Source organism: Bombus terrestris, chromosome 4 (genome assembly GCF_910591885.1).
Source record: "Bombus terrestris chromosome 4, iyBomTerr1.2, whole genome shotgun sequence".
Lineage (NCBI taxonomy): Eukaryota > Metazoa > Arthropoda > Insecta > Hymenoptera > Apidae > Bombus > Bombus terrestris.
Genome location: NC_063272.1, coordinates 10,719,385 through 10,743,006, shown reverse-complemented (window position 1 = coordinate 10,743,006; position 23,622 = coordinate 10,719,385). Strand labels below are relative to the sequence as shown.

The 23,622-nt window shown below is 35.4% G+C and overlaps 1 protein-coding gene and 1 long non-coding RNA gene across 5 annotated transcripts in view; one reads left to right on the top strand and one right to left on the bottom strand.

The window, feature by feature from the left end:
• LOC100646619 (tensin-1) overlaps positions 1-23,622 on the top strand; it is a 278,855-nt gene that overhangs the window by 28,682 nt on the left and 226,551 nt on the right. The gene's annotated exons all lie outside the window — the stretch shown is intronic.
• Positions 9,686-13,087, bottom strand: LOC125384855. Its single transcript, XR_007223668.1, has 2 exons — positions 12,871-13,087; positions 9,686-11,459 (listed from the first exon to the last, which is right to left on the bottom strand). It is a non-coding gene; the product is annotated as an uncharacterized LOC125384855 (long non-coding RNA).

The following is a 23,622-nucleotide window of genomic DNA, read 5'->3' as shown; positions in this document are numbered from 1 at the left end:
CGTAGCAACCAGAGAGAAATAAAGCTTTCCCATTTATGTCCGATTTTTCCTCCTGCAAATTTCTCTCTTTCCTTTTACACAGCCAAGTCTGATCCTTCGAAGGAAAATTCAAGTGAGAGATGCAGCTCGCCGTTTTTACATGCTTAAGCTGTGCTCTATTTTATTCTCGTACTCGTTGTATTGGCTACTCGAGAAACTACTTAAATAAATGCAACTTCATTTCATATATGCAACTGGAGCGGAAAGCGAGATAATTTCGTTTGAGAGTAGAAGACGTTGCATTAAAATTTTCACTGAAAATCACGGAAATGAAAATTTAATTACAAATGAATTGCATGTTTTTAATGCTTTAGACGGGCAACCCTATTACTTACAGTTGGAAATATAAATTGTTATATGAAGTTTCTATTTGTAGATATATAAGTAAGACATCTGTTCAATTAGCAAAATGCATTCCAAACGAAAGATAAACACGCTTCTATAAATATTCTTTTATTATCCGTTATGAATTTTCATGTCACTTCTTTTTTGCGAGTTTACTTTCAAGTAAAATTCGGTATAAACGATAAGTTCGAGGTAATAAATATGTTGTAAGATTTGGGAGAAATATCCAGATATTTAAAGAAAAAGTATAGTTTTAATAATTCATAGTACATATGGATATCGTATCCATGTTGGAGAAATGACTCAACTTGCAAAATATATTTTTCGAGTTATGACAATGAGAAGGTTCTTTTTAAGATCCTTCAGGGTTATAAATTGAAGACAACAAGAAACAACGCTTGAGTGTGTTTTGCGAGCATTATTCTTCCTGCTAATTTTAACGAGTAACATCTACTTTTACGTTCAAAGATATTATTCCTTGTATCATTTGAGGCAAGGATACACATTTATAACACCACATACCAGAATACACGTTTCAAATAATTAAATTGCAAGACAGTTTGTGCGGTTCATAAAAATATTCATAATATTTAATTAGTATGGAATAAAATATCGAGAACTTGACGAATCTCTTGCAAATATTTCTCAAGGAATCGTTCAGTCATCTAACATCCTCATTAAGATTCTCTGGATGACTCATACTTACGCTTTTTAGCGTATTGCCTTGTAAAATAGTATCAATTTTTAATTTGACAGCGTGTCAAGCATCGCATATACCCGTCGTTTTAGTTTCTAATATCTCGGAGAAACAACAGAGAAAGATGATATTAAAATCTACCCAATAACATTTTCGACAGGATATATATATAAGTCTACATTTACTGATTTCTCAAGTTCGCTTTATGCCGGAAAGTATTAAAGAAGTTTCTGAACCGGATTTCACTGCTCTACAATTACGGAACACAGTGACGGCTAGAAATTTCATTATACTAGTCCAGAAACTTTATCGTGCTATTTAAAAATACCAGTATGCCAGTTAAGAGCGGAAATTTCGGTGTAATATCCAAAAATTCATCGGGAGACTCGATGTTTTCCACGTATTACCTTCCACCACGGATTTATGTGCTGCTCGTCAATGGAATTCCAGGTTAACCGCTAGAATCATTAATATCGATGGAAACCAGCTTCTACGAGTTTAAACTGTTCGCCGAGCTGAAAAGGAACTTAAAGAGCTCCGCTTTAAAGGGTCGAGAAACGCGAACTTGCGGCTTCCGTTGCATATGCTCCTATTAAAGTGAAAGGAAGCACGCTTGTGGGGAACAAGATGTCGGTTAACGAAACTTGAAAGTCGTTACATCTGTTAATACGAAGTGCAAGGTAACGTGCTTAAGCTTCGAGCGGTTATATTAGTTCAGGCGTAAAATGATGCGTCAATAAGTGGATGAAATATCGCGTGGGATGAGTTAGTGATTATTACAGGCTAAAGCACCATTACGTCGTATGTTATGTAAAATACATATCGCGAAGCGAGCTTTCTTTCAAGTATGCTGTGTATTTGAAAGTGCCAAAGTTTTCAAAACAAACTAATTCTTCCTCATCTTATGATTTCAGCTAACAATGTGTCGCTAATAATTCATTGTTAATTTAACGATTGGTGGGATTGTAAAAAATAAATGGTAGAAAGAAAACAACGATAATTTTTGTTATAATCGAAGCTTGAAGGTATGGACATTTTTCAACGAAAAATATTAATAAAACAACGATAATTTATACTTCAAGTTGGACTTGAAACAGGGAGACGATAATGTAAAGGGCGCAATTAATATTTCGTCAAAGTATTTACAAGAATTATTGTACACGCTATCGGCGTCGAGTGAATTGCGTCACGCAAACGTCATGTAACTCGTTATCGATACGAATTAACGTGTGTAAAATAATTTCATCGTCGCTCGGTATCCTTGGTCGCATCTCTCTTGCCTGCTGTCTTGCAACTTGTCAATTTTCGTCGATTCCTCGCTGGTAGAACGCCATTATACTATAAGCGGGATAAAGAAGATATGCAGAGACGAGTCTCGGGCAAGGTCAACAAGTTTTAACGCAAATAAAAAGCGTAATTGACGAGGGTTCTACGAGAAGGTGCACGAGGGGCCATGCGCGCACTAAATTGTATGTCTTCGTGGCCGAGTTCGAAATTAATGAAACACGTTTCGACGCACCCGGTTACACGGCGCTTCTTTAAAATTCTACGCGTTCCAGCCAAATGTATGTAAATTCCTGTGATCATCGAATTTCCGTTTAATAAAACCACCCTGTATTTTCACCGTGCTGTCGACGTAAATAGGCTAGTTTAACGAAAGGAGAACTTCATTCAAGGTCATAATGGAGGAGAAATTCATTTATTATTGATTTATGTAACATTCACCGTATAATCTTATAGAACTTGGAGAAGAGGTTGAGTAATTGATACGCTGAAAGAGGCAACAGCCGTGACAAAGCAGAATGGAAATAACTTACGAGATTTTTTTCCAGTCGATCTTTGTTTTAGAAGATCTTTGAGGCAATTTCGATGATGTTTGAGCTTCGTATAACTCGTTTGCGTTTACTCAACTATGTAAAGTTCATGCTGTAACTTTGTTAGAGAAACACGTGGTTTAACTAAATACACGTATGAGTGTGAAATTGCGTAAATCGTGTCTGAGTAGAACATAAAATTTAAAGGGAATTCGCGCATAAAAGAGAGGTAAGAACAGAAATCAATCAAGGAAATAGATCGCAAACAATGAGAACTTCTCATAATAATGCGAGAGGATTGAAGTTTAATTAAACTGAATCAAATACACTCGAAGTTTAATTGAAATTTAAATGCGCTATCAGTTCAGAATTGATGAAGAATTTAATTTAAATACAATTTTCTTTCCGGTATGAGACAACACCAGTATCAGCACGATCCAGTTCTGTTTTATAGTTTCGAATTTGCAGAATCTTACTGGGTACATTAAAATATCGTATCTGTATAGCATGTATTAGATGTATTCGCAAACAAAGTAATTTACCGTAGAATAATTAGGTTGGGATTAGGGAACATCTTCCAGAAAAATAAAATAACAATTTAGCGTCTTTAATTTTTCTTCGTACGCGCGTCTCAAATTTATTAAACGAAATACTCGTCGTATCACCTAATTTTTGTAAGTGTATTTGCAATTATATCGCGGAAGAGCTAATTAAATCGTAAAACCATAAAATGGATTTTTGTAAGATCTGTTAATTTTCATTCGACGATAAGTCGACATACAGATCATCTTTTATAATATCGATTTCATCATGTTCTGAGTCTTGATTCTGTATACTAGAATGCGTTATTATCAAAACAATCAACAAATTTAACAATGATCGTCTTCGTTAGAAGCCCCTCGATTTCATTAACATTTTCTGTTTGTGCGAAAAACTTATTCGACAAAATTAAAATATGCTATGATATCAAAAGTCGATTTTTATAGCAGCAGTAAGAAAAGTGATATGCAAGTCATTGTATGTTACTATATTATACAGCATAAAATTTATACAGGCGTGCATGAAAAAGCTGTTTCTGGGCGATGTGTTTCACCATCGGTGACATAAGGCGGACGACATCAATATTCGAGTATCGATGTAATGGGATGGATGTACATTGTCATGGCAATGAATTCGAACTAAATATAAACTAAAAACAAAAGAGAGGCGTTACAAGTTATGAATACCTTTGGTAGAGTTACAGATTATAAATTATCTAGTTATTGTAAATAGTTTGACACGTCAAATCGTTTTAAACAATAAGTAAACTGTGTATATATATTGTGAATAGTCTTACGATTATTTTAGAAAGCGATTTTTCTAAAAGTAATAATTACACAAATGATTTGCACGCAACGATGTCACTTAGAAAATACAGTGTAAGCCAGTACGTAATCCTATAACGCGATCAAAAAATTGCTGCTGCCCTCGATTAATGCAATTTGGACAATAAAAATGAAAGTAGAATATGTTTGTAAAAGAAGTAATATCAATTGGAACATTTGCAAATAAAAAGTATACAAATTCTAAAGTTGGATAAAACTTAATTGACAAGGAAACTATACCAGCATGCGAAAAGTAATATCGATGGAATTTAATTTTGAGCGATCATAACTTTCTCTTTTTTCCGTCATCATAATAGTTAGGTTTTAATTTTCCTGTTTTTTCACATTATTTTATTTTATACATATAACAAGGTAAATTCTACGTTTTCATTGTTTGAACATAAAGTGGAATTCATATTGTTCGTTGCTATATTTAAAAAGAACTTTTTATTTAATTCTAATCTTTTGTGCTCTGGGTGCTGTATACGCTAAAAAATTCCGCGTTATACGGCACTCAGGTCTATTGCAACTTAATAAGTTAATTGCAAAAAGAATCTTGATTTAATAATGCAGGATGCTATTTTTCAGCACATTGTACAGTATATATCATCCAAAGGTTGCAATTCTAATTAAAAGATCAGGTTACAGTTTCCAAGAAATGAATGGTATTATAAAAGTTAAGAGTTAAAATGAAGAGCATAATTGAAAGAGTCTTATTGATGTGAAGTAAAGGAGAAAGTGTTGAAAATATTAAATGTTAAAAAATATTAAATATTAGTTAAATACTGTAACGGTATGTTTCATATAGAAATTTGATTGTATGTCGATCTTTCAAACCAATCAAAATAGTATAACAATCTTTTAAAAATATATATATGAGTAGGTCAATATATTCTGCTAGATAATTACTGTACTGTAATTATTATACACAGAGATAAATAAAATTTACTTCTTAGAAGTTCTACATTGTTCGAAATTGTAATGATAAAATTACAGAAACAACAAATTTCACGCTCAGAACGATATTTAACTAACGAATAAATAAACAATAACTAACATTTGCGGAAGTAATACTGATTTCAATAGCGGAACTAACGTCGATTACATCCGAACCGTGTTACATCCACTTTTTATCCTTTATCCTACTTTGCTTTTCCTTCTTTTTGTCTTTTCTTTCATAGCCTCACTGATACTCTCTAATTTTTTTTCCCTCTGTCTTCGTAATATTTCGATTGCGTCCTTTGTCCCTTTTGTTTCGTAGAATGTGCAGGGATGGGTTGGTGTTTTGCAGAAGATAATAAAGCGTATTCTGCCCCTTCCCATTCTCCAGTTTCCTCCCTGTTCCCTGCGAAAACGATACGCGGTTCCTGCCATAAAAATCTTTCTGTAGGAAGCTACGCAGGACCGTACGCGTCATTTCTGAGTGCACTCTAATTATTCACGCACGACGAATCATATCCAGTGAAATAAAAGAATGTTGAATGTTTTCATCCACTTTTGGAGAAACCATTTTTCGATATCACTAGACTCCCTCGATTAGCATAAGCCTTCGGAGCTATTCCTCCTTCTGCCCAATTTTTTTTCTTTAGGATTGTTTATATTGTCCACATTAATCGGAATGTCCAATCTAACATTTTGTTCACTTTTCCAGTTACGTTGAAAGATATAAAGCTCCCCTTGTTTCTTATATTTTTCAGTAAACGTACGTATATTATACAGATTGTTGGGAGACGAGGAGTAAATGTTTCAAATTGAGCAAAGGAAAACCCAGGACAGCGCGAAAGAACGACGAAACTTCAATTTACTCGGACATTTAGAAATTACAGTTAGGACGAATAGGACTTGCAACTAAGGATGACAGTGTGAAGAACGAAATACGTACTTTAAAATTGTCTAGAATATGTACGTAAGCCAGATTTCAGTTTTTGCTGAATTTTCCGCGATGTTCTTTGTTTTCAAACGCTGAATCAGATTTCATAATTATCTTGATGCTTTTTTCATGAATTACACAATGAAAAAGCATTGTGACCCGCGGAATAAATATGTTTGCAGATCGCGTCTGCAAATGGACCGCTGGGATTTTAATTAAAATTAGATGCAACGAAAGCAAACGAAACTTAATTTCATTATCAGTGATTTAATTAATACATATTCCATGGGACGAAATAATTTTCTGGCACATTCCACACAACTTTGTATTTATCATAACGAATATCATTACGCTTTGTCTTTTACCGGAACAAAGGCAATCGTGAAGGTTTTCATGCGAAAAAGCAATTACGTTTGTTTCGTAACTAAATTTTTCACAAAAAATTTTATAGCTTTTCCAGTAGAAATTAATTCCAGACATATATACGTACAGCCTTCTTTTTTCCATTGGTTTGTCTACTTTTGAGCAATCCCAATGTGAGCAATTTTTCTTCCGATGTCTGGGCAAAGTACTTTATCGTAGCCGGCATTTATGAGCAATAAAACACACAGCGACAATTCGCGTTCGATTATTTGGTCGTTTCCATATCGTCAGTCCGCGTTCTCGACTCATCTTTCTCTAGTTAGTTGGAACGTGGCGTTTAATCTGTTCGTGTTTCTCTTTCTTCCAACCGTGCTCTTCTTTCGCGAAACTGATCGAAGCGGCAGAATCGGGATCCGATTCAAATAAACGAAACTCGATTATTATCGGCCGGATTCCGTGGATATCACGAGTATCAATATTTGCTCGGACGAAATAAAATCGTGTTTGCTAAATTTTAAATGATGCCTGAATGATAAAAATGCAAAGCGAGAAACGATCGAAGCCAACTGCACGCGTATTGGGATACAAATTTGACGAGCTAACCTGAAACGCGAAGGCCACGATTAAAGTATCCGCTATACCTATTGTATCCGTGAGATTGCTGATATTTGTTTACCTTTGCTTGATGTTATTCTGTTTTTGTCTGGACGGTACGTGCTTGCATTAATAACGCAGTACATCGGCTATTTAGCATTGTTCGTTTTGCATTGCACATTGAGCACGATTAAAGAAGTATCGAAAGAAAATTGTACATAACGAGATATCTGGTTGCGATGATTGGTGCAAAGAATTTACATGCTACGTCGTACCATATAAAATGAATGTTTTGTTAAGGATGGGAATAAAAACAAGATCTTTTATTTAAGCAGTCGAAGACCGACGTTGCGTTGACGCAGCGTTTTATTTATTATCTTTTCTCGGTTGATTTATATTATTGAATTTTAGATTCTAGCATTGATTATGAAAAATAATCCCAAGGATTTGCTTGATACTTTTCTCCTCAGTTTCTCTCATTTAGATCCTATAAATTTCATAAAAGGAAGCGCTATATTATTTTCATACACAATATAGATAGCAATAACGAAATGGAAACGAGAGCATCAACTCGTCTTTGATCGTTTGAAATGAATTTTATCGATAAAACTTCTAACGAGATTAAAAAAATGTTATATGAATGACTTGAAAACCAAAATCGTTCGATTTCGCGTATTAACAGGAATTCTTTTGCACCTTTGTTAAACCGAAGGAATTCTCCATGGATAGAAAATCATAATTTTATATAAATGTAAATAAGAAAAGATAATTCGAAAGCTATAATAATTATTAATGTGCTTTTTTCTTTCCTATTCAAATCAAATCTCAAAAATTGTATTCGAAGAGATTTCATGAAATTCGTTTCGTATCCCATATTGCTTTGGAATGCTTTCGTGTTAGGTATTGACTGACAATAAACTGGTTTCCAATATGTTTTCGTTTTATCATCGATTACGTGATACGCTGGCCATAAAGTTGCAATCTGTGCCAAATGAAAATTCCTGCTGGAAATAGAAAGGGGTTTAATTCGTGTCTATATCCTGGAATTCGAATTAAATTGAGAACATTTAGCTGAAGCGCAGCAAAAAAAATGACGGTGTAGATTAACGAGGATTCATTTGTCGAGGTGAAAACGATCCTGGGAACAATTTCATCCGTCCCTTTAACCGGGACAAATTTCGAGTGTCGCGGGAAGGTTGTCAAAGCCACCTGCTGTAATTGCCAATTACATTGGCCGCTTTCACCGCCTGTCAAATGACAGTCTGCATTTTTCGCAATGTATCCAGCTGTTGCACGCTTTGCGAATCCACGATTATCCCAGATTAGAAGCCACATTAAAAGAACGTGTGTTAAGTTATTATAATTACGTCAACTTGCAATATAAACAAATTATGCACGAAATAAATTCTATAATCCTCGACACGTACAGATGAATCGAACGTCCTATTAAGATTTTCCTACCCAAGTTGAAATATCGTTGTTACAGCATGAATTAATTGGACATGATGGCGTTGTGTCGCGCGAAATTGGCTCCAAGAAGAATCCGGTCTCGTTCTTGGAATCTAAAATCAAATCGATGGTCCAGTACTACGGAGGAATGTAATTCGATCGAGAGAAAAATCCAATAAACACATTCCTCGGTGGCGCGGCATATTAGCATAAAACGACTTTCTTCTTTTCAGCCTTCTGTCTGTGTTCCTGTGAATACGAATATTTCTGTTCGGTTGGATCATAAAAGAAACTGATTTATATTTGATGTTCTCGTCATTCAACATCGGAATATATTTACAATATCAAGCGATAGGGAAAAAATGTATAAATTAATACAAAACGTTTTTTAAATAATTGCATTCACATGTAAATCATAAGTTTACCATTTTTGTTCAATTAAGATGGTATCGTGGATACATAATTCCTACATTTTTGAGTGAAATGGATAATGTGGTAGTTAATTTCGAAGATAAAATCTGTTTATTGGAATACCAGTTTCTTACGTCTAACGTTTCAAGGTTTTCGAAATAAAGTATTTCTCGCCATCCTGTAATCTACTAAAAGGCTTTTGTAAAATATAAATACAAATTATAAAGGTTCACATAAAGCTATTAATTATTATATAACGCAATAGATATATAAAAATTACTTTAGATATCATTGTTTCCCTTTAAATTATGAGAATGTAACGTAATAGCGTTATTTCGACGAAATATAGATCGCATTTTTAATTGATAGAACATTTTGTCATAGCGTAACGAGCGATATTTCTGTAGCTAACAAAAAATATCATAACGCAATCGATGACGAACGACTGCAAACTATGAAAGTTCATGTTACAAATTGCAGTTCGTTTCTTTGGTGAATGGGTCATTCGAATAAATTAATCGAAATAATTTTCTGAGCTGTCACGCCTGTATCGTACATCGTGGGGCAAAAAATGGCGATATACGAGTGGAAATTTATCATAACGTCCAATAGTGTAGAAAGTGCCGACTTCTTTCTATCGATTGAGATAAATGAGGCAGTTTGTCAACACAAAAAGCTTTCCTCGTAAGCATTGTATCCTAGTAAATGCGTGACGATAATTTCATGATTTCACATGTGATTTTCACGTAGTCATAATATACGGTGCAAATATCAGGCTATCTATCAAACAAAACTATTTTATTATTTTACGAATGAATTTGAAGGCTCGTATTATTTAATACTGATAAAAATCACAAATGAGCAATACGACGACTGGAATATTTTAGAATTCATTTGCATGAAGTAGTATAAGAAACCGATTTCTAAAAACACGCATAATTTCCGTTAAAATATCGGTAGCTATGTAGTAAAATATCAGCAGTTACGTCCTTATATTTCATATATAGCAAATTTTATATATTCTTATATTTTTAATATTTTAAATCGAGATTTTTAATTTGAAACGAAAAATATTACAAACAAATACTATGAATTGTTTCCATCGTAAAAAACCACATCGATACAAGATGAATATGATTACAAGCTCAATAAAGATGAAACGCTTCTCGTTTTATTAAATTTAACTTACTATAATTATAAGTGCGTTACATTAATTATTCGTGTTTGATTGATAAACGACATTGAACAAAGTATTCGTGCAACGTTAAAGTAAGCAGAATAAAATCAACTGATGATGATAATCGGCTTTCAATATTCTCAGATATTATTTAATTAAATAATTGAGTCGAATAAAGCAACAAATATGAAAATGTTGATTTATGCCTCGAAAAATACGTTATTCTGAATTATAATATACGACGTTATTAAATGGGTAACGCCTCATTCGGATACATTGCAGCTATTCTGAATGGTAATACAAAATGATTTGTTCCTGCAGACACTGTCTGAAATAATATTCTATCGATACAGCGAATACATTCGTAACAATGCACAACCGTTCCCCTGAGAAGTTATCAATCTCTCTATCGATTCACATCCGCGCGAGCGTTCATATTCTGAACAGAGGTTCTCGTTACCAGTACATGACGCGACGCACAATTGGAAATATTCCTGGATGTCATTTCTCAGGCAATACATTAAGTTTCAAAGGCATCAGGCGATCTCGCGAAGTCTAGGCAGAATCCTGCTCCCTAAACGCTAGCATACAGGCTAATCACCAGAGTGGCAAGTCGACGTGCATCTCTGATGAGATTCTCCTCTTTGGACTAGCACGAAGGACAACCTGTCGCGCAGGAAACTTCCGGGGGAGGCTTATGGCTCCTTTGTGCAAGACGTGGTGCAATTACACGCAATTGCTGGAGCTGTCATTTTCCAGTCCCCACCCCTTGCTCTTCTCGTTCATCTATCCCATTCCTCCGCCCTCTCCTCTTTATTCTCTGCTCTCTGTTTCCCTATACTCATCTGAAAAGATCCTTTGTAGGCGTTTTTATTGCCGTAAACCCACGTATCCTTTCTTCTCTCTCTCTCTCTCTCTCTCTCTCCCGGCTTTCTCTCCGTCTTTTTACTCGTCGGTGTCGAATTCATCCGGTTTTTTCCCTCCACCCCCGCCTCTTCATCTTGGAGATCTTCCGGAGGAGCGTCCCCGTAGATCAGAAGTTGAATCCTCGTCCGTCCTCATCGCTTCAATGCGATCCTTTTAATGGCATTACGCGTTTACGGCGCAGTAAGCTCTTTACTACGCTGCTCGCGGACCAACGTAGACGAGATTTAATGCAACACGCTCGATTTATGACTTCCTGAACGCGTACACGAGCTTCTGGCAAGACAACTTCCTGATCGTCTGCTCGTTGGATTATCCATGGAAAAGTTGGCCTTTTTGCATTGTCACGTGGATGGTAGACGTGGCTCGCGGTGCGCCGCTGATGGGTTACTCAGAGATGCATCGATGTTACCTGGGGAAAGTTTCTTGTTAAAAAGTTTTCTTGTTAGTGCTTTTCTTACTCTAAGTCTCCCATGTGGCTCCGCTCTGCGTCACGTTATTATTCATTTACACTTTCGTTCTTTTCAATTCCATTCTGTCTCTTATTACGTTTATTTTACATTATCACGATGACTCTTCGAACTGATGACGAATGGCTCGTGGTATATACGAGTTTCGCAGAAGACAGTTATAGATACTATGGATGTCTTGTGAAGTCAGTGTCTGTTTTTTAAATAAGATTACCGAAGCGATCGAAGTAACTTTACTATTCTTTTACGATAAGTTATTTTATCTTCGAAGGAATATTCAGAGAAGCATCTGGTTCATAGTACACGCTATTTTCATCGTTGGTTCATAACTTTCCGCTCTACACCTGGACATTGTTACTGTACGTACAATAACGTACATACGTATGAACTATATTATTCCCAGCGCATCATCCATATTTACCTAGTATGTACAGAGGAATAACAGAATATATTTGCTGTAGAACAAAACATATTCCTATTTACGGAACGCATATATTATTATTCCTATTTTACTTTAGTATTTATATTGTACAAAGACAATTTAAGATATTTATGCATCATGTTATAGAAGATCAAATATAAATATTGCTTACATTGCAATTGAATAAATAATTAAATTTCATATGGTTATATCGATACTTTATATCCTAATATGAGCAATTTTTTCAAATTATTAAAAATTCTATGACAATGGATAATAGATAAACTGCAGATAATTCTATTTCTCATAGTCTTACGATACTTGAGAAAATAATCTCTTGCCTAAAGCGACTTTAACAATAGTATTAAATATTATATTTAATATAATTAAATACTACCCATGTATAATCAATTACTTAAATAATTAGTCGGATATAAGTATTTATAAAGATTACGTTATTATAAATAAGGTAATTAAATTAATCCGATATAGGATAATCAAATAGAATTTCTGTATTACAGATATTTAGAAATTTCTATGTCAAATATACAATTTCTATATTCTATCCATTAAAAGTCGATTATCTTCCATTCTTTCGTTTATACGATATCGATTCATTGTTCTTAAACTTTAGCCATCGTGAAAAGCTAGAAGTTGATAGAACTCTGCGACGGCTTATCGGCGTCACGTGTTCATCTCGGTAACGAATTCGTCGAAGAATCACGAAGTCAATTTTACCTCGAATCGGCGATTTTCCGCCTAACTTCCGGCGCTTCCGTGCTCCGTTTTTCTCCGCTAGCGGCATCGTTTCCCGTGTCGAGGAAACATTAGAACTGATCGTCGTCCACTTTGATTTCGTAAATGCCGAGATCGGAATTCTAATCCGGCCGGCAGCAGCACAGCAGAAACGATGAAAATAAAAATCGACGTACCGTTTGACCAGCTCGCCGGATTCGAATTTCCATTGTTCGCGAAACCATTGAGGAATCGTTGAAAGTCGGAGAAACGGGGCCAGCCAGTCAGCCAGACACAGATGCAGCTTCGTAGACAGGTTTCCCAATGGCAGACAGTCGCGATCCTCGTCGTGGTCGTCGTGGTCGTCGTTTGCCGTCGTTGACGACGTCGTCTGTGGCCGGTGATATAGGTCGACCGTACCATGTAGCGAGGTGGCTGTTCTCATTAAACACCTCCAGGCTGCGTTCAATGAGCGCGGAGATTGCCATCTTTTGCACACCCACTGTCGAGTCTACTCCTCCTCTTCCAATTTTCCCTCCCTCCAGGAGTCCTCCATGAACCTCTCTTGCAGTCTTTCAGTATCTTCATTAGCGTGACTACGTAGTTGCACGCTGTTCCGTGGACGTACACGTGTTTCGACGCTACTTCAACCGTATCCACATTACCGTCTTCACATTTTTGCTTATGTACCATTGTTCACCTTGCTCTTCGTATATCTGCCTCCGCAAGTTTTTTGGCGCTTCTCCGTCCGTTCACCTTGGCGACGTTGTTTCAGAGGAGCTCCGGAGGGTAATCTTGTGTTACCAGTTTCGCGTATCGATCATTATAACTTTTATTTTTGGGCAATAAACACGTTAAATCTCGACAAATACGTGCACCAACCGTGCAGTTTATTCTGTGAAATAAACGCAATATGTGCTTTATTTTCCAAAGTAATTAATACTTCGATTTCATTTCATTTAGGTAATTGGTGTAGGGAAAAAATGTAATATACCGTTTTTCACAAATATATATGTACGGGTAGGTATGCAATAAATATTAGAACTAAAAATTAGATAAACTTAAATAATCGATATTATTGAAACCTCTGAGAATTATTATCTCATAATACGTTATTTATATTGTTACAGTACTGGAAAAATATACAAATGAAATCGCAAATGGTAAATTTACGAATAAAACTTTACGTGATAATACATAAATTGTTGCCTGTTTAAAATTCCCTTCGTAATTTGCATACACGTATTTTGTTCGTTGTAATTGTAATAATGTTCGATTTAATCGCCTTCCTATGTACTTATTTATTTAACGATATTGCACGAATCGTAAGGAAAATAACAACCGTTATGTTTTCATTTCTTTATAATGTTCGTTGTTAACATTGGACTACGTAGACATCTATAATACATCATAAACAACAAATATAAATTGAGAAGCGAGAGAAATTGTTCACATATTTCAGAAATATAATGACAACATTTAAGACGAAATAGTTTAACTTTGTAGGTATAAAAGATCATGCATTTTTCAATTCTTACTTCCAGGTGAGTAGCTTTTAATCACTAACGAATTTAGAATCATAGATTTTTCCAACTTGTAGCTTAGAAATGAAGCAATACGAAGGCGAAGAAGTTCTCAAATACGTAAGAGTATAATTTCGATAATTATTAGGAACGTCAGTTTTCTTATTACACATCTGCTTAGAAAATATCAATTTTAATATAGATATATTCGTAAACGATAAAATCATTCCAGAACCTATAACTTTGCAGTGACTTACATCTTACGAAAAATTAACCGTATTCTAAGTACATGTACGAAAAGTAAACCTGTTATTTCGGATGAAACATTTTTATTTCTCTAGTTTCGATTAATCTTTGTACAAAGGGCTACTTTCCATCTACTTGACGAACCACGATTTTCCTACGTACAATGAGCATGTATTTACTACCTATACATACATAGTTAACACGTTTAGGGCGGAGTCGATAAATATCGAGAAGGAGGGAACACTTCAGTGACGACGACGATACACGCATCGTCATTACTTTTTTAATAATATTACTCGACGATCTAGCGCGTGTCCTAGTCATTTCCCTAAGGAAAATCAAGTAAACAAGATTTTTCTACATTTTTTCATCGCGAAAGATAAAGATCGTAGAACGTTTGCTCGTTGATCGTCTCGAACACACGCATACACGAAGGATTTGTAAAATAGATTTTCTAAATGAAAAATCAATCCTGAAACATTCTGCGGTTTTGATTTATTCCTACATAAGAACTCACCTTTTGCTCGTTTACGCACTTGAGTCCATCGTATCCTGTATTTCTACGTTCTCGAAGTTTCTCGTAAATTTATATACATTCGGAGAGAATCTTTCCCGTTTTCCTCTCGTTTGATACGTTATACACATCCCTATACGTACACCTCATAGATGGTCCACGTATGTTTCGACAGCGTTTCAGAGGCATCCGCGCGCATCGACACATATCCAAGCAATCTCGCACATTTGGAAGGAGTGGTGCGTACAGTGTCGCACACCTGCACAAGCATCCCCGAACGAAGTCGCATCTATGCGATCTCCAAGCACGGTTTAAGACGGCAGTCTGCCGGTGCCCTGGCATTCCCGCGGGTCGTTGAACTTCGTGATCATGTTGGAAGCCTGTGTGCGAATATCTCCTCCCTTCCGTCTTCCTTTCTTCAACGAACACGAATCCCAGCCGTGTGTATCTGTACACAACGCGGCCATAAGAAGATCGAAAATGCATGCCGAGGGAGCGGCGCGGCGCGGCGTGTCGGTATCAAGAGATGCAGATGTCGGTGTTTTAGCGCTTAGGAGCGCCCCACGAAGGGTACCGTAGGATTTCAAGCTATATGACACCTTATGCTCGTTTTACGAGCCGAGCTGATTTAAGAAGTTACTTTCTTGCATAACCACCGATTACCTTCCTGCTCTTTACAGCCGTTTGACCTGCCACTTTGATAACAGCGTCGATTAACCGGCCAACTTAGACCGGTAATTAACGTTCGAATCGATTTCTCGATAATTCGGACGATTAAATCGATTCAACCGGTACAATTGATGAATTTTCTGGTTTTAGTCGATTTTTCCCGTTCACGTTGGCCCCGCCGTAAGATACTCGACACACCGTTAAAACATCTGTTTGCGCACGCCTTTGTATCGTACGTTTTATCTCCGATCGTGAAAGCAGATACTTCATTGTTTCATGCATCCGTTCCATGTAACGTTAATACGAGAAGTTTATGAGCTGTATCAATGTCGCACATACCGCGTTACTGTGGAATGTAAAAGTAAATTCTCTTCCAAACGCAAGGTTGCAAACGCGTGTCAGAACAATGGCCGACAGCAAGTTAATTGCGAAATTGTAATTTGTTTTCTTTCTGAAGAAGGAAGTTTTACGACTCGTGTTGTCAGCTTATTCTTGAATGCCTGAAATAAAAAATTTATTACAAGTTACAGGCGTTCGCTAGGCTTTACTCTTACCGTGATGAAATTAACGTGCATCGTGGAATTAAAATACGGAAAAGAATAGGCTCATAGCGTGTAGTATAACACGTGGTCCTTTGGAATTACGCGCAGAACATTTATTTGCAGCAGAAGGTTTTCGCTACAGGTATTCAATTATTCAAGTGGTTCCAGTTACGTGTTTTACCCTGTGTAACGGAATCCCTCCTTAAAGAATACAGGATACTTTATCGAAAAGCGTTAAATGCTGAGTTAAAAGTACCACTAAAATTATTTCTACACCAAATTATAAAAATGACGTAACCATACGCCGATGTGCTTATGGTTGCGAAATGTTCGATAGAGTTATATTGTTAAGATAATGAGACCGAACGTTTAACAAGATAGTTTAACCGCGTACAAGTAATTAACATGTTCAACCGGGTGTTCCTTAAACGGCACTACCACCCTGTAATGACACACCAGTTTTACCCTGATTGTTATACTTGGAAACACATTTTCGTGACTACGTAGGTGTAAATCAATGATCGTGATCCACGGAGGGTAAAAGCTTCGGCGTCGTTTTTTTTCTGTTTCAACTGGAAGGAAACGTTTAGAATGACTGTCTCTGAATGGTTTCTGACTTCACTGTTGAGTTGTCGAGCGTGTAACGATCCCTGTAATGATCAGTCGAGTTGATGATGCATTTAGTTCCCGGAAATCAATCTCGATTCGAGCAAGATTGAAACTGGATTTTGTCTCCACTTCTCTCTCGCCCTCTCTCTCTCTCTCTCTTTTATTATTGTCTGATCGAAACGTTTTTTTATGCACGAATAAATAAATTGAAAAAAGGAATCGATCGGAGCGAGCTTTTCAATGCTTTTACCAGTGATACAGTGTATCATAGTCCATTTTGTGTCGCACGCTATCGAAATGCTCATGGTCAAAAGAGCAGAAATGTTCTAAAAGAATATAATTTAAACGTAAACGAGCTGCAATGAATGTAAAATTTAAATTGCTTAATTCTTGAATCAAATGGAAAAGATCCCTCTAAAACGAGAAAAAGATTGCTATGATTGATTCGAACATGGACATTAAAAAATCCAGCAAGTACATCGCCGATCTCTCGCTGGATCACGGACTGTATTGCTGATTTCAATATCTAAACTATCTGTGATATTTGTGATAAATAATTAAAATTTTAATTGCCTATTTTAATTGCATTCTATTTATTACTAACAATTTCATGGATTAATCTTGTTGCCACGAGCTCATCACTTTTGTTTCTATGCTTTTATTCGAGTACTTTTGTTTTTAGAATGCAACAATTCGGCGTGTTACGGAATTACTTTTTCTTCATTGTTTATATACGGCAGAGTATTTAATGTTTTACTATAAACACAGGAAATGCTTTTATACGGTGACAAGCGAACATATAACGTTGATACAACAAAATCATTGACGAGTGGAGTGTAAACATTACTTTCAATTTCCAGTTTAAACGACTATCCTACGTTCAACATATAAATCTTAACTGGCCAAAATCCAACCTCGTATCCATCGTATAGAATAGAATACGCTGTAGACAGGAATAAAAAGAACAAAGGAACAAAATAACAAACTTGCGTGATAATTTAATCTTTGATATCTAATAGACGTGGTTTTCCAATAGATATCAAGATATTTGTTATTACCTTTTTTTAACGCTCTCGCATTGACGTTCCTAGCGTTGACATAGGAAGTCTTTTCGATTTGTCGCGGAGGAAATTGCAGCTTTACACGATTTCCTCAACGGAACAAGTTATTCGAGCGATCGCTCTAACTCCTTGCTGGCGAAATTCAAACGGAATCGCTACTTTTTGGAACATATTCCTCGTGATTTCCCGGCACACACGTCACACGAATATGGCGTCGATCGAATGGCAATACGAAACGGCTTATCTCCTCTGTCGCTCTTTTTATTACCCTCTCGGGTTCACTTTCACGGAGGATCCCGACAGCCAGGCTGAGGATAGACTCTCGCTCTGCGACTAGTCCCCCTCTTTTTTATTCAACCTGCTGTTATTTCACCGTTTACGAGTTGCCTCGGTTTGCAAGATGCAAAAATCTCCCGTCGGGTTTCTTGATCCGGATTAACGTGGAAAGCAGCTAACGGTATCAAACGTTTTTACACGAGACGAGACTTCGGTTATTTCGTCGTAACGTCGACGAGAACGAGCAGCATCGCGACGCCCGTCGTCTTTTGCTTAGTGACGCGGAATAGCGTCTATCTCGATGAAACCTTCTCCGAATTTTTGCTCTACCTCTCACATTGTACTCGCCTTGTCGCGAAGCTTAATAATCTTTTTTCGAGTCGTAGATGCTTCCCTTGCGAGTAAGGAATTTCTCTGTCTTTCCGACGGAAAAAATTCGAAAAGAAAGAAAGCGATATCGATTTACCGACGCCTTTATTGAGTTAAACAATTCTGAATTCTGTGTTACGTTCCTCTCGTTATTTCAGACCCGATCGTATTGTTTGTTCGTAACAGGTTTCTCAGGTTTGAGGATAGAATCTTTGTCGATACATATGATGTTCCATTTCCAATACGTTTGTCGGAAATTATTAAATGTTCTTTTACTTGTCGAAACAAGAGCGAGATTAGGACTGTAGCAGGGTTAAGACGAGGGTATATAGTAATTAATATTATAAATTAATTTTGAGTTTCATAATATCGCAAACGATTGAGATTATCGTCATAGGTAAAATACGTTTAAAATAAAATACTTTTAGTACAAATGATTTTGTCCATACGTAACTCTTCATATTCATTAAATAATAAAATCAGCATTCAAAATAAACGTTATGGGGTTGAAAACATCTTTCGGTGAATGAATATACTTTTCATTTTTATATATCTATGTGTATGTAAATGTAGGGTTTCTTCTGCTTAAAAAAATTTATTCTTACGCAATAATTATTGCGAAATTGTTAATTTAATTCAAAAGAAATATTACAAAATGCAAAACTAAAAATGTGAATGTAAAATACAAATATCATAATGACTGTAGAAGCGAATATGATGCGATTACGATGTATATAGAAATAATTGACATTTCAACATCGCGATGAGAAATTTTCTGTACAATCATGCCAGTTGCTATGCGTAGAGTATATAATCAAACATTTTTTCAACATTTACCTTACTACTGCAAACATGTCAGGCCTTTCAATAAACATTTTCTTATAAACCGAGTGAAAGCAACGAACAGTGATTAATAAAGTGATATTCAAGGTTTTTGCATTACGGACATAACTTGCCAATGAAGAGTCACTGCAGTAGGAAAAGAAACTCGAGATGAAGGAAGAAGTAGAAGCTGACGCGGATGAAACGTAGAAGAGCGTATATTAACGAGATGAGAAAGTGGATTACGGCAGTTAGGAAAAACGACGAAAATTCGTTGGTGAGTTGGAGATGCCGAGGTAAAACGGGATTGCCGGAGTGTAGCTAAGAAATAAGATGATTCTTCAACTGTTCGTTTATATTCACCGGTTCGGTTATATTCCCTGTAGAGACGAAATAAACTAACAACAAGCCAAATACAATATATATCTATATACATACACGCATACTATAGATAGAAAATGTTGGTATCGTTGCAGGCACGCGAAGATAAAATATCAGAGTTTCTGCATTCAATTTTATACTTTATCATTTTTATGTTTAATATTCTGATGATCATATTACAAAGTTACGCAAGGTATTTTCTAACGTAAATGAGGGTAATACAAACTGTTTTCTAGTTCGTATTTTATTATAAACCGTTACGTATAACGTCCTAAGAGAGGCAAAAGTACCATCTTTGATATAAAAAAATAGACGACGAAATACAGATGAGAAACACCAGCAATTAAAAAGAAATTAAAATTATTTCGTTTGTAGTCTATGTTTATATAAATATATATAAGTGCATATTGAAATGACTGCACTTGAAGGAAACGAAACATTTAACTTCTACTCTTGAAACACGAGCAATCGAGTGTTTTGCTTATTGAGCTCGATATTCGTTCGTTTATTGTCACATTAACTTTTAGTATCGTTTATTTATCATTCAGGAAAGATGTTAAGAATGAAATCTGTTATGTTTGAATAGATAATATTTATCTATTCGCTCAATTTCTAATTTTTAGTATTTCAATCTTTTTTAATATCTACTTAACTACTATGGAGTATACGTGAAACGTCTCCTATGAACCATCATATTTCACATTAATGGTTGATAAGAAAACATCATTCAACAGGGAATAACTGTTTAGTTATCTTGGCTAGTATTCAAGTACAGCATAAATTTACATGCTGGCAAGGAGAAATGTATATGAAAAGTGAAGAAATGTACAGCAGTATCGAGTTGGGAACGATAAAAAAGAAAAAGAAGGAAAGAGAACGAAACTGAAAACTGGAACGTGAAAGTTAATACATGTGTTTTACGTAGTATGTGACACTATTCTTCCATGAAACTTCTAGGAACATCGATTCGTACTTCTGAAAGAACTTCTTTACTATTTTATTTAAAAACTCCATTCCTTCCAAACATGGTATAACTTTCATACAAATGTATTTTTAAAGTTTATCGAATATCAGTGCATTGTATCGTGTTTAATTTTAAATTTACAGATGTACTCTAAATATTGGATGTTGCTTGTAAATTAAAGGGAATGCTTGAAGCGCGAAGATTCTGTACGTTGTGCGATACACGTACACGTATATAGCGTGTATAATCAATAAATAGCGAATGTTTATGAAAATTCACGTTTTTGTGAACGCAACTAAAGAAACGAGATTTAATTAGAAATTTGTTTCACCTTCTAAATATAACGTCGAGTACTTTACGCTTTGTGTACGGAGTATGAGAACTTCCAATACTTTTTACGCTTTCACGTATTGTATACGTTTCTCTCTCTATACATTTTGTTCATTTAAATTTTATTTAAATATTATTAATTTATTCTATGACAATTCTGTTAAAGATCTTATAGCGTAAAATTACATTGTGTCTTTAAACATATGAAAAAAAGAAAAAATAAGGAAAAATAATATCAAACAACTCATAAAACATATGTTTAGAGAAAATTGCCAAAAAAGTTCTACTACAAGCATATGCCATGTAGCTACAGTTATATAAAACCGTCCAATGACTAAGTTTTGTTATTGCATGCGATATTTTTGCATCTTAATAGATGCTTATCCATTTATAGTTATGATAGCTTATTTATATAAAACAATATTATCAAGCTGACTATTTAATAATCGTCGTTAATTTTCATAATCATAAAACGCATGCTACGCTCTTCAAATTGGATATGCAAATCTAACCCGATTTATATTTTATAGAATATCGAGAATATTTTATAGAATATCGCATGAACTGAGCTTATCCGATACAAAGTTCATATTTGCATTAACGATGCATGCAGTTTACGTTGTTGAAAGCCAATAAGTTAAACATCGTATCAGTGTGAAAGCCGTAAATATACGTACGCTTAAAACTGTACGAGATATGAACCCATATATTTCAAAATTATACGTTTACGATATTCGATGATTCTTTCTCCTAAAGATTATGCAGTTTTTCATGTACGTGTAGTCTTTTCTCGATGTAATCCAAAGGTACATACTCAGTTCGCATTATTAAGTATACGATCGAATTCCTATTATTAAATATATCTACGCAATTATTAAACAAAAGTAATGCATAAACACAATCTTTTTCAAGCAAACTTTTTTTTAAACAATTTATGACTCTGACGATTAAAATGTAGATGATAGCAGAATTATTCAGTCATATAAAACTGCGATAAAACGGCGATTTTGGTAGAAGAAGACACAGATAGAACTTAACGTGAAATCACACAAAACCTTCGCGTCGTAGACCCGCAATAGCCTGAGCGTGGCAGTTAAACTGGCGGATAAGACGCGTTAAGAGGAATTAGAGTCGATGTGATACACCGTAAATCGAGCGTACGAGGGTCGAGACAAAGTTGCCGGAAAAGGAAAGTGAAAGGGCCCCGTAAAGAGAGCTGACCTCTTAGATTCAGGCTGTTCGCGTTCCCGGGGCTGTCTTTACTAGCTACAATAAAGAATAGCTCTGCAATATTGCTCCTCGTCATTGGAATTCATATATTCTCGTGAAAGACCCTCCTCCATATTAGAGTCCTAAATTCTCGAGAGGATACTTTGCTGCTGAGGCTTCTCTGCCAGAGTATATTATACTGGACTCCTGGAAACTCTTTAATTAGTAAAAGAGGATGAAATGGGGAAAGATAGAAAAAGAAGGGGGAAAAAAGAGTGACGAGGGGAAACGAAATTATTAGTGTACACACGGAATGCACGGGTTCGTCGGTAAAAATCTGAATTAGGTCCAATTACGCGCGTTTTGCTTGATGGTTGGATAATGGATCGTTAGGTAGATTGGTTAAATAGTCGCGGATGGCCACCAAATCGATTTCATTTGCCGCGGAAAAGTTTCCGCCGATGCGATGCAACCATTTCTACACCGCACTCAGTGTAATTAACATGGATGTATTGGGATTTGTGTGAGCTGGATAATGTGGCACATTGCAACAGCCGATTTCCGAATATTCTGAATGCTACTAAATGCGTGTGCTATACTACGTGTATGTCATACATTGAGGCTACACATTGTTCGCGTGACACAAATATTCAGTATACGTAAATGTGAAGTTTGTAACGATAGTTTGCACTAAATATTCTCTTCCATTTTCGCTAAATATGCAGCAGAATTTCGTCTCGATTGCCGGAACCATTATCAATTTTCTCAATAATTAAATAACTGGTGTTGATTGAATACAAAACTGTTATATTATTTATTCGATTATTTTATTTATTTTACGTAACGGATATTTATCCTCCGCTTTTAACGATTAACCATCATTACGGTAATTTTCCAAATTGCAAATTCTATTTAATAAATATTTTAAACGATAGGAATTGTAATTTACGTCGATAGTAATTATAAGTAAATCAATTATAATGCCATATGTATAATAACAGATACTTATTGCAAATAATAATACAAGAATAATAATAAAATCAGAAATATTTAAAAGTCGTTAATATAAAGTACTTAAAAATGTTTCGCAACAGTCGCTCGTTATTTTACTACACAGCTACTCGAAATGCGTTCATTTTGGAACACTCCGTAATTGTTCTCCCCATCAACGTGACATCCACGATAAAATTCCAGTTCGTACGATGATCGATCATTAAACCTTTTATTATTGTGACAAACATATGTTATGTATACATAATTGTACAATGGTTATAAAAACATCTTGTATTGTATCATTCGACATTTCTAAACATATATGTATGGGTACATAAAAAGAAAAACAAAAGAACAGGAAACCATCCTACAATCTATTTATTTTTTTTTTTTTTTTTATTTTGGTATCATTCATTAGTTTGAGAGCTCAAGGAATATATT